The sequence below is a fragment of the Adiantum capillus-veneris genome, chromosome 28, assembly GCF_014529385.1.
Source record: "Adiantum capillus-veneris isolate H3 chromosome 28, ASM1452938v2, whole genome shotgun sequence".
Lineage (NCBI taxonomy): Eukaryota > Viridiplantae > Streptophyta > Polypodiopsida > Polypodiales > Pteridaceae > Adiantum > Adiantum capillus-veneris.
In genome coordinates, this window is record NC_140958.1 from 135,055,680 (window position 1) to 135,068,059 (window position 12,380).

Here is a 12,380-nt window from a genome sequence, read left to right on the forward strand (position 1 = left end):
CACAAGGAGATCAGCTAGCATATTTGCCCAAGCTACTATCGGTGAATGTTTATGTTTGTTGATGAACACTCCATGGAGAACAACTAGTTAAGGGGGCATCTTGATGCCTTTTATTGAGAGAGCGATTATCTTTCCTACCACTTCACCACCACAAATTGATTGTTGCAGACTTAACTAAAGCTATCCTTGAGAAATAGAGGGGGGTTCCAACATAGAGCACGATTTGTTGTTTTAATCACAATTGTTAAAGATAATCTCTCAAACACACATTCTCTCCAGCTCATTAGTTGAAATATCTTTGTTGCCCAAAGCCCCTGGGCCACTCAATAGGCAAGAGGTAGGCACTAGGGCTACACATGTATGTAAGGGGGGGAGTAGAAAATGTTGGGGATTCAAGCCCTTTGTTTGGTGTCTAGCTTGTGGGAACACCACTAGAGTTTGCATGGCATGGCCACCTTTTATATTGTAAGCTTTTTTTTTTAACAAATGAATGCAAGAATCATAGCGTGTCCCTTTCTCTTTTGCAGTATCGACTCTCTCTCTCTCTCTCTCTCTCTCTCTCTCTCTCTCTCTCTCTCTCTCTCTCTCTCTCTCTCTCTCTCTCTCTCTCTCTCTCTCTCTCTCTCTCTCTCTCGCACGTTTCTGCACCTGCACCTCGCCATGGCTGCACGCCATCACCCTCCACAGCCACCCTAATCGACACCCAACACTAGTATCAGAGCCTGGCCTTCTTGGCTTTGCTTGGCATCGACCTTGGCTTGGTTCAGCAACGCGGGAGCAGCCGCTTATGCAGAGAGAAGGGAGGAGATCGACCTACTTAATATTCATTGAAGTCACCCTCAAAGTGGTCACCTGGATGTTTGAGGAACTTTCGGCACATCACCCTCTGCTAAAAACCCCTCGTAGCTCGCTGCGAGCAAAATTGTCATCCACGCCATCGACGATGCTCTGCTACAAAACTCGCCATCTTTTTTTGTTAATTTCACGCTTAATTTCAAGTGTCCACCTTATTTGACCCATGGGGCTTTAAGCAAGAGGAATTTCACACCCTGCAGTTCGGTGCTCGTCGATGCTCATAGTCGATTAGCAAGTCCAAGATCAACAAATTGTGAATTTCCAGATTGCAGGATATTGGCAAGCTGTTTCTCAAAATTTACAAACTACAATCCGAACAACGTCACAATAAAAGGATATCTTAAACGACTCTCTTTTTTTTTTGAAAAGCAAAGGTGTCGCAAATTGCTACCGGTTCAAGAACATCTTGAGATTCTTCCATCACCTTGGCAACGGTAATTGTACCCAACCAAAGGCGCTTCAATATGGCATTGAAAGTGGATAAGTTTAATGGATCGGGCTTCCACACCTGGCTTATCAAAGTGAAGGGATATCTGATGTGCAAGAATTTGTGGAGCGTCGTCGAGCCTCTATCAACCAACGAAGCAGGCACATCCGCTGCAGTTATCAGAGCGTTATCTGCCGAGCAACAACTCAAGGATGAGCAAGCATTAGGTATTATTCTGACATCTCTCGAAGATGATTTTATTCAGTATCTGGATGACATGCAATCTGCCAATGCTGCCTAGATACAGCTAGAGAATCAAAGAAGTCGGAGTCCAAAGGCAAGAAGGTAACACTGTTTATGAAAGGAATAGGTGGAGCTGAGGAGAAGACTGTTGTGGAAAGTTTGAAAGTTAAAGCAGGTAGCAGTGACAGTTATGAGACGAGGGGGATTTTCTCTATGTAAGAGGCAGCTAACAGTTTGACTCAATTGAATGAGTTCTCCCCGATGAGTGTACATAGTGTATATAGTATCAGAAAATCATTAAAAATAGACTTTTTTAATTATTTTTCTAATATTGGAGATTAAAAATAGAGAAATCCACCAAAAAACAAGAAAACAATGTTTCTCCATGGATTTTCTTAATTGTTGATTTTTCACTTTGTTTTTGTAGTGCATTTTATTATTTTCTTTGATTTTTTTAATAAACGGGTCAAAAATTAAAAATAAATAGCAAATGAGCTTAGATGGAGAAACTGAAGATACGCTGAGGATCAAAAGAACAAGGTGGATATGCACAAAAATTTTCAATCAAATTGACAGATGGAAGCGGGAAGCCTAAATTAGGTCCCCAAGGCCTACTTTTGCAAATTTTTGCAAAATGAGCTCACGGAATCCGATTGAAGAAATTTTTGAGTCTAACATATATTTCACGGCCTAGTAGGAATCACAGGGAAATTTGGCAAAAAATAGTTTGGGAAGTCCGAGTATAGATATCCAAGGTAGCCCAGAATCACCTCACTTCCACTCTTGGAGGAGAGAGCTTTCTACCTTCTTAGCGCGCGATTTCCGGAGTCTACAGTCATCCATTTACAGCACCATCTTATAAGGGACATGAGGGGTAAGTTCTAAACTTATCAATGAACATTTCTATATGGCTGGGTAGCAAGTCTATGCTCACGAAAAAACCCTAGAAACCCAGATGTGCACGAAGTCCTACGACACAAAATTGACCATAGCAGCCTGTCAGCTCACAACCGAATTGGAAGACCTTGAACTATATCATGCCCCTATATAATAGAACACTACCATATCACCAGATGACTATTTGGTAGGGCTATCCACAACAACCCTATCCTCTCGAAAAACACCTTCGAAAACACACTTCACACTAGCAGACTACCGCCTGCCCAATTTCCACTATCCACACACTCCTCAAATTCACCACACAACACACCTACTGCCACAGTCTGTCTCTACCCTTACACAAGCTAACAGCCACTCAATCTCACTCTCTCACATAAAACACCGTTCGTCCGTGGGGGCACACACTTCCACATAGCCGACACCGACGGGAAACATGAAAGCAGGAGACAGAGAAGGGGGGAAGGGGAAACAACAGCAACACGGGGCAATAGTGGCTTGATTGCACTTCAAAAGGCCTGTACATAGGCTTGCACTGCCATCACTATGGCCATTTTCAAGAAAAAAGTACAAAGGGGTTGATCCATCAGAGAACTCCGCTTTGCAAGCTTCAAACGGCACAAAAAAAAGCCCGGAAAAAGCCCCTAATTTGATGAAAATTTGACTATAGGGGGGGTCGTCAATTTTGGAAATTGCCCTCTCATTGGTCCATCTGGTATCCTGGAAATCCGCCTGTTTGATTTTGCAACGCCTCCTTATTTTGCTAGGCTCGGGCTGCTCTCTACCTTCATAAACCTTCTCTTTGCCTTTGCGAGCTCTGGTTTCCCGCTCTATCTCTGTCTCCCTCTCAACTCTTGCTCTCTTATTAACCAAAACTTTGACATCCTGCTTGTCCACCCCAATGATATTCACTCTTGGGACTTCACCTCCGTTTGGGGGAACTGGCTGCACAAGATTATCCATCGCTTGCTCTCTTGGACCATTGAACTACCCTTGACCTCGACCTCTGCCAAACAACGGGTAGATACCTCCTCTCTCCCTCTGTGGTTGAGGATAATGAGGTGCATAGTGCCCCTCTTCTCCACATTTGTAGCACCTACCTGAAAGTGGCCTTGCCCTGCCCCTTGCTCCTCTTGGCTGTCCTCTATCCATGACATTGAGCTGCAACTCCTGCATTTGCTCGAACAAATCTTGTACCGTGTGTACCCAATTTTGTGGCACAACAGCTACACCTCGGTTTCCATGATTATTTTCGTGCATAGTTTCTCTCGGACTTTGCGGTTGAACATGGGTCATTGTCTCGTAGCCTGACACACCCTGCTCTATCTTCTTCTTTATCTTTCTGCTCTTCGATCGTGCAATTGCTACCGCACCATTGTCATTCTCCGCGCTCTCAAATCAACCTTTTCTCTCACTTTGGGATGTAGACACGCCATGAACTTATCTAGCTTGAAGTAGTCTCCATTAGCCAATTGCATGGCTGTCGCTAGCTCTACTCAGCACTCTTCAAAATGACCTAAAAACAGATTGAATTCTTCACTTACATTTTGCTTAAGCGCCTTCAGCTTCGCATCCATCTCGACTGGGGACGCCTCCTTGTGAAAGTCGTGAAGCAACCTCGCCTGTAGAGCCAGCCATACTTGCTTTGGCTCGCCTTCCAATGCTTCATACCATAATTTAGCTTTCCCACGCACCACCAGAGGAAAGGTTTGCATCTTGCTATCCTCGTTCGGCATACGCACGGATAGCATATACAGCTTGAAATTTTACATCCACTGATTAGGGCCTTCCTCGCCTGTGAAAATCGGTCCATAACTTCTAGCTGCCACGATTTCCAACGCGAAAGACCGCTTCTTTTTTATTAATTGGGAGAAATCAGTGTGCTCCTCTGTGGGGGCACTAGAAGATGGAGAGGAGGAATGGGAGAACATGCCCGGCACAAACACAAGGGCCTCTCTATAGCTCAGGGTATCCACAACACCCCTATCCTCTCGGAAAACACCTTTGAAAACACATTTCACACTAGTAGACCACCGCTTGCCCTATTTCCACTATCCACACACTCCTCAAATTCACCACACAACACACCTACTGCCACAGTCTGTCTCTACCCTTACACAAGCTCACAGCCACTCAATCTCACTCTCTCACACAAAACACCGTGGGTCCGGGGGGCACACACTTCCACACAGCCGGCACCGAGGGGAAACATGAAAGCAGGAGACAGAGAAGGGGGGAAGGGGAAACAACGGCAACACGGGGCAATAGTGGCTTGATTGCACTTCAAAAGGCATGTACACAGGCCTGCACTGCCATCACTATGGCCATTTTCAAGAAAAAGGTACAAAGGGGTTGATCCATCAGAGAACTCCGCTTTGTAGGCTTCAAACGGCACCAAAAAAAGCCCGGAAAAAGCCCCTAATTTGATTAAAAACTAACTTTTATAGGGGTCGTCTTCAATTTTGCAAATTGCCCTCTCATTGGTCCATCTAGTATCCTAATTTGGTATCTTTGGGAAGGGGGAACCACCTTGCTTCATCTGCTCTCTCTTCTTTTCTTTGCACTTGGGGGGGTGCAATAGCAACATCGCTATTGCTCCTTAGGCTTCTTATTATTTTTATATTTTCCTTCATTTTTCACCCCTTGGAGTTTAGCTTTTCACTGCACCTCTTTTTACCCTTTGACCACCTATTGTCCGGTTCATATATGCCTCCTCTCTCCCTCTTTCCTCTCTTTCTCTTTGGTCCTGGCCTTGCCTTTGCCCTTGCCTCTGCTCTCTCCTCCTTTGCTTCCTTCTGGTCCGGCTCTCTCCTCACCCTTTGTCTTGGATTGTCTGGCCTTGAAACTACCCTTTTCTTTGCACTTGATCTCCCGACCGCTCTGCCCGTTTCCTCATCCCTATGGGGTTGCCCTCTAACATGATTAGCAAGGTCGCTACTGCCTCCCCTCTATAGCCTTCCAAAATGGGGCCTTCAATGGCCGGCCGCGGGAAACGGGCCCCTCAGGGCGCTTGCCACATCGCTTGGATGCACCGCCAGCGAGCCACCCACCACCACTTTCCTCACGCGGGCGCGCCGCCTCACTGGCCAAAACCGACGCCCAACGCCCACGCGCCGCCTGCAGTGGGCTCACATAGCACCACCCGGCAACTCCATAGCCATAGGAGCACCAAGCGCATCGCTCCCGCTTCAATATCTCCAATGGGCACCCACTCGTGGCCTTTATCCCCCCCATTCCCATGTTCCCACTGCGCATATGGGTTTAGCCACCAATACGTGGCAGCCTGTGGGGTGTCCCCCTCTTGGAGTAATTTCCAACACCTCAAAAAAAAAAAAAACCCTCATACATATTGTTTTTGGCCCTACTTCAAAGCCTGCCATACTTTACTTAGAGACCGGTTTCTTGAGCCGCAAAGTCTAGACGAAGGAGCCTATTCTTAACTTTGAACTCCCCTTCGCTCACCGCACTTCAAATTCTCCTTGCCCACGATCAGGTGACCAAAACTCTAGAAAATCATCCGCCCCCTCTTCACTCCCAACTGCTTCAGGAATCCCCAGGCTATAGCTCGGCGCTCGAGGCTCCTAATCACACACCGGTGACTTCGACTAACTTCACATAGTGCACACTATCCACCAAACACCTGGCTAGCTGGAGAAAACACAAGATGGCACATTCTTCAATGCGGGCAAGTGGGCACAGACCCAACCCCCAAAAAAAAATCAACTGATCATAACTTGCTAACCAGAGCTCCGATCTGCAATCTGAGAAAACTGGCAAGCTCCAAGTTTGAGCTCTACACATGCATCTACTCACACCTGCCTGGGCCACCTGTCCCCAGCTGCCGTGTCCGTCGGAAATCTGCAACACTTGCTAACTTTGAACTACAATATCTTGAGCATCGGCGCTCTTGAACTACAATATCTTGAGCATTGGCGCTCCGTTTGAGGATCCGTCTAGACTGGCTTCTAGAGCACACTGAACATTACATGTCAAGTATGAACCAAAATGATCAAGAAAAACTCTGCTTTTGCCAAAAAAATGCACTAAAGTATTTTCAATCCAAACTTTGAGTTAACTGTCACATTTTGCATCCAAATCACCCCATATCTCACACACAAACTCTACATCATGCCAAGAACCAAGTTGCAACAAAAAAAGTACAAATTGATGAAAAAGTTAATGATCATGATTATTTACTTTTTTGCAAAAATGGATGCAGTTTGCAACTTTGACCTTATGGGACAAAAGAACACGATGTCCCAAGCCCAGTAATCAAGTTTGAATCTCAAAAACTCAAAATCTCTTTATATCTACTGTTTTAGAGTCTAAAAGCCTAAATCTGGCACCATTTCCACCTAGTGCACTCAAATGATCCCACACTTCACTCAAAGTACCTAAATGCCATATGTTTCAAGCCTATGATGTCAGAAATACAAAAAGTTGGAAAAATCCCTAGCTATAAATATTTTTGCTGTAAATTTTGCATGAAATGCATGATTTTGATCTCTACATGTTTTTATGCATCTATGCATGCTCCAAAATTGATTTGAAGGAAAATGGATATCATTTTCCAGCAATTCACACTCAAGGCATTCCAGAGAGGAATTCGCAGAATTTTCTAACTTTGACACTATATTCACTCAACAGGAACAATGCAAGCAGCTGAGAAGGCAAAGAAAAGGGTGTCCTAGAAAGATAAATAGCAGGGGTTGCCACCATACCAGTTAGATCCAAGCTTAGTGAAAACAACAAAGGCAACCTACTTGTCTAAAGAAAAGCTCGAAGAAAACAACACAATGGTTTTCACAGGCAGATTCAAGAGTAAAGAAGGACACTAAGTAGAATTACAAATGCTACCTAAGGAGGTTTATGATGTAGCGGCAAATCCAAACACCAAGGAAGCCAACAGAAGACTGAGGCTTCAAGATTTCTACGACCATGAACCATGTGGAGTGGACTTCCAAAAGGAATATGAATTCCTATCCTCAATCAAGGAAGATGGGTTGCCCAAATCACGAATCAACAGGGGCAGAAGGTTGAAGTGCTGATCACTAAAGAAATAGTTGCCAGGGCACTGAAGCTGCCAACAGAAGGTATGAATATACGAGCAAGAGATAGAAAGACAGCAAGTACTTTTACCAAAGATATTGATGCTTCCACATTCTCTGATCTCATGCAAAGGCAAGTGGAGGATAGAGCTCACCTCTATCATCAACATTTCCACTTCCTCTCAAAGATACCGCCACGGTACACAACTCCAAAACCTGCAGTTGCAACTACTTTCACTCAAGTATTGAAGTCGACAACTAGGCAAGCAATAGATCACGCGCAATACGTGCTTACAACACTGAAGGGCATGAAGAAAGAGGGAAACATTACATATCTCGGAGCTCCAAAAGTGCTAAGAAGAATAGAATATCATGCTATTCGAATGACCGACAACTTGCCGCCAACCATAGATCAGAACACATGGATCATTTCATCTCAACCTTCTCCGCAGACCACTAGACCAACAAAAGGAGTATATAAATCAGATGAGGAATCTGCAGCAAGTTCCCACGAAGCCCAAAGTAGTGAAATCTCTAACAACAAAGAAACCAGGGCAAGGATTGAAGCAATGAAAAAGAAAGCAGTGGCAACTCACCAAGAGGAACCGTAACAAAACAAGGCTAGATTTGAAAGTGAAAAGCAAACATACGAAAGGAGCCGCCAAGCTGCAGGTGAAGACCTTGAAAGATGGAGTCCAAGAGAGGTAAAGGGACCAAGAACCAAGAAACCTGCAAAGAAGGTTCCAGAGGATCCCAAAGATTCGCTCGAGTGAATGTATGTGGAAGCTGAAGCTTTAAAGCTGAAGGAAGATCTAGAAGCTCAAAGAAAATCAATGGAAGAAGCGACCGAGCAATAGAGACATGTGAAAGCTACTAAACAAAGTGAGTCACATCCTAACCAAGAGGAGATGTCTCCAAGACCCTCTTCACCAACTACGGAACAAGGAGATCAGCCCATGCCAAGTCCAAGGCCTTCACCAACAGATAAATCTAAGGAAGACGATGCAGCAAAGGAAAAAGAGCCTGAGCAATAGGAAGAAGCAAATTTTGAACAACCCAAGGAAGCCAAAACAGCTGTAGCAGGACCTTCCTCTACAACAGCTCAAGCAGAAGCAACTAAGGCATCCATGAAGCCTCAAGAAGCCGAAGCAGCTGAGGCATCCACAAAGCCTCAAAGAGAAGAAGTAGAACCACCTCCATGGCCACAAGCAGAAGCCACTGCACCAACAAAAGAGCCACAAACCGAAACAACCCAAACTTATAAACAACCCCAGGTAGAGCCTGAAGACTGGGAGACTAATGATGATGAAATCATCATCCAGGTAAATGAGTATGCAAAGCAAATGCAGCTAATGACAGACAAGATGAAAATAATAACACTTAGCTGCAGTGCCAAGGCTAAAGAGCTGGAGGAAGTGATTGATGCCCTACAAGGAGAGCTAAAAGACAGAATGAAAGTCATTGAAGATCTTCAAGGTAAGATTAAACAGCTAAAAAATGAAGCAGAAATAGACCAGATTGCAAAGGAGAAACAACAGAAAGAGATGGGAGAGCTCCTGACAAAGTTATCTGATGCATGCAAAATCAAAGATCAACAACTGAGAGAAGTTACCAATGGACTTTTGACCAACCCACTACTCTATCAGTACAAAAGGTTCAAGTGCATCTAGATGTAGCTAATGCCTGTTTGCAGTACTCCGAGCAACGAATCAATGATCAAGCATAATTTCTAAGACAAATAAGAGAAAACCCCATTGTAGCCTCAATCAAGGAAACAGATGAAGTCTACAAGACTTTAAAAAAGAGGAACAAAGACCTTGAACTTGACCTGAAGCTAAAACAAATGCAAATATGAGACCTTGCATTGATGCGGATTTAAAGAGAAAGAAATTTTTCAAGGAAAAAGAAGAATTGAAGAGAGTCAATCAGCTGCTAAGAGAGGGACAAACAGAAACTCAGGAGGAGGTAGGAACCTCTGAACAGTGAGCCATTGACATACCATCAGTTTCTTTTGCTGATATGGAAACACATCTGTCAAAAGGGCTAGAGGGAGAGTTAGATTTTCAAGTACCAATCACTGAAGCCAAGCAAGTGCCAATGATCCAGCTTTCTAAAGATGAGGAAGATGCAATGAAGGAGCAGATGGTCCAAGAAGCAGATGCTGAATGGAAAGCATCAATGGATTGGGAGTTGAGAGTTCTCCACACAGTAAATGTAACTCAACTCACTCCCAAACCAAGTCAATGCTCAATGGCATCAACAATCATTGCCCTACCCATTGATAAAGGCGGAGCTACTGTAGTTTAAGGAAAGACTTTAGAAGGATATGTAGGCAGAAGGCTCAGATGATATCCACCCAAAATGGAGAAGGAATTGGTTGAACAAGAAATCTAGATACCTAATTCTATTCACAAGAGCACCTGCAGTCCTACAACAGGACCCTACATTCTATCCTGTACCAAGGGCAAGGACATGGCGGGCACACGATTCACTGAAGAAGAAGAGGCCAACATGGCTAAATTACCCACAACTACCAACTCTAGAGCAGGGATCAGCAACGGAATAATACATGGTGAAAACCCTAATGGGCACCATGACCTTCTTCAAGAGCCTCTGTTGGGACGTCATCCTAGCATAGGGAGGACATCAACATAATGTCAATCCGAGGAGTAGGATCCGGCTAGGGCATGAAAACAGGTTTTTGGTGCTAAAGCTAAGTATTCGATGATGAGTCTAAAGATGGAGTTGTACTCTCTTGCTATGCATGCTGATGCAAATATTACATCTTTAGTTAGTATTAAAACTCAACTTGTTTATGTCAAAGCCCCCGTACCAAAAGAAGATCTCATAGCCGTTTTGTTGAAAAGTTTTCCTAACGAATTCCATCAGATTGTTACTGTTTTAAAGGAGAAAGATCCACTGCCCTCCTTGGATGGTATTATCAATTCATTGCAGGAAGTAGAACGAAGGGTACCCCATACCAATTCTCCTATTATTCCTAGTGCATATACAGTCTCCAATGCAATATCCCCCATCGGTTCTTCTGATACTTCCAGTGCCTATGTTGTCACTAATTGTGCTTCTACCTCAGCTTCATCTCTAACATCTATTGGTAACAAATCTTGTGCCATTTGTGGGTGCAACAATCATCAGACAAAAGACTGTTTCAAGAAGAATCCTTGTGTTCACTATGGTGAAACAAATCATCCTTCAAATAGATGCTTGCAAAAGGGTAAAAATCAAATTCATGTGATTAAGGGAGACATTGAATCTCCAATATATTCTTTTGACAATGAAGCTTTTTAGTTCAATTCTTTTCATGTTTTTTTTAGTCAAATAAATTGTACGGGCTATAGACACTGCCACACATGAGTGGTAAGACCTCCCAAATTATCAGTTTTTGTTCTCGAGTCCTATTTTGTTCTATTTCTCATGAGGTTACTGGGTACACCTTAAACCCAAGATTTGGCAGTGAACCAAAAACTCCACTCATTGGTAGCTACTTTTTTTACCTACACCGTATCTGTTCAAGGGGGGGTTTACTATCATAGCACCAGGTTATGGATACACCAGAAATCCTTGTATAATTGGTTGTGAGAGAACCTAAAACTCACGGTTGACGAGTACACCAAAAACTCGATGTATCATGAGAGGGTCTATTTGGTTCGGGCTTGAGGGGGATTGTTGGGGATTCAAGCCCTTTGTCTGGTGTATAACTTGTGGGAACACCACTAGAGTTTGCATGCAGTTAATACCACTGGAGTTTGCATGGCATGAACACCTTATATAATGTACGCTTTTTTAAAAACAAATGAATGCAAGAATCATAGCGTGTCTTTTTCTCTTTCGCAGTATTGACTCTCTCTCTCTCTCTCTCTCTCTCTCTCTCTCTCTCTCTCTCTCTCTCATTTCTGCACCTGCACCTTGCCGTGGCTGCACGCCATCACCCCCCACAACCACCCTAGTCGACACCCAATAAAACATCATTCTTTAAAGGAGGGGAAGACACAAAAAAATCGAGGAAGGGAGTTGGGGTAGCAACGTGAAAGGCAAAAACTCTCTCTCTCTCTCCATAGGGCCAGGAACTCTTGCTCAACAAAAGCTCTCGTGAAGAATCCAGAGGCCATTGCAAGGAATCTCACTAGTTGGGGTGGGAAGTGAGGATGGCGCTCGCTTCTACAAGTATCACTTAGGAGAGTGGGATGGGCTAAGCATAACAAGTATAGTGGAAGGGGAAGTCAGGAGAAGCTAGGGAGTGCACGATCACAAGGTTAGAGGAGTTTTCAAGATTCAAAAAAGCTTCTTGTCATTATGAACAAGCAAGAAAGCTAACGCCCATTGGCATTCAAGTTGGAACCAACTAGATGAATAGTTTTCTTCGCCCTCACTGTAAAGCGCATGTACCCCAACCATATAACAATCCACAAATAAGGGTGGTACATCACCATGAGGGCCCTGTGTGTTGCAGCACAAGCTCAAGTTATGGCCATTGGTCCTCGATGGGTTTCTCCATGGGCATGGAGATCAAGAGGAATAGTATAGAAATATGACATTAGAAGGGGCGGAGAGAGAGAGAGAGAGAGAGAGAGAGAGAGAGAGAGAGAGAGAGAGAGAGAGAGAGAGAGAGAGAGAGAGAGATAATAAATCATGAGACCCCTTGGCTAGACCATGGTTCAATGCATAGTGTGCCTATCCTCCTCCGGTACCATGGAGGATCATGGTCTTTCCATGAAGGATCTTAGGCGTGAAAGGCTGGATGAGCAAGGTGGTCCACAATATTGATATCATATGATGTGAAGGGAGATGCAGCATCACCATTGAGGAGAGGGACCTCCTACTCGTAAGCATGCAGTGCCATTCATCTCTCTCTCTCTCTCTCTCTCTCTCTCTCTCTCTCTCTCTCTCTCTCT